The sequence below is a fragment of the Leuresthes tenuis genome, unplaced genomic scaffold, assembly GCF_036924035.1.
Source record: "Leuresthes tenuis unplaced genomic scaffold, fLeuTen1.0.hap1 SCAF_19, whole genome shotgun sequence".
Taxonomy (NCBI): domain Eukaryota; kingdom Metazoa; phylum Chordata; class Actinopteri; order Atheriniformes; family Atherinopsidae; genus Leuresthes; species Leuresthes tenuis.
Window position 1 is genome coordinate 29,559,827 of NW_027325373.1, and position 709 is coordinate 29,560,535.

Sequence of the window (709 nt, forward strand, 5' to 3'; positions counted from 1 at the left end):
CGGTAACTGGCAATCGTAGGGTCCGGGCCAAAGTGTGGGGCGAAATGAGAACGGAGTCAAGGCTTTTTTGTGCGGAACGCAGGTTTTATTCGTTTTCTTCCATCAATCTTTTTTTATCGACTCTCTCCCTACACACGTACGTCACACACACCGTCTTAAAGGGGCAGGGCTGGACGGTGACACCGTGTTCTGAAGACATGGCAGCAATATGTTTAAGATATCAACGATTTATTGGTGAAACTACTCGTCCCTGGGTGGACTCGAACCACCAACCTTTCAGTTAACAGCCGAACGCGCTGGCCGATTGCGCCACAGAGACTACGGCGTAGGGGTCCACGTCCACGTCGTAGCTACATCGTCAAAATGACGGAGAAGTATAAACTACGTTTTAGAGATCAGTAAGTCTAGAGTGTGCCCCCTATTCTGTGTGGCCTCTGCTACATGCTGAGTCAGCCCAAAGTTGTCCAGAGTGTTACTCAGGTCTTTAGTCCCTTTGTCCTGAGGGTTGTCCATGTGGATGTTAAAATCACCAACAATAATTACACAGTCAAAATCAACACAGATCATAGACAGCAGTTCACTGAGGTCATCAAAAAAGTCTCAAAAAAGTCTGCACATTGCGGTGCTGTTTTTTCAGCACACAACACCAGTTCTGATTTCTTTACAGCGGCTCCCAGTCAGGTTCAGAATCCAGTTCAAAGTTCTTGTT

The 709-nt window shown here is 47.0% G+C and overlaps 1 non-coding gene across 1 annotated transcript; it reads right to left on the reverse strand.

The window, feature by feature from the left end:
- Window positions 1–245: 245 nt before the first annotated feature.
- Window positions 246–319, reverse strand: trnan-guu (transfer RNA asparagine (anticodon GUU)). Its single transcript has one exon. It is a non-coding gene; the product is annotated as a tRNA-Asn (tRNA).
- Between the last annotated feature and the right edge of the window lie 390 nt (window positions 320–709).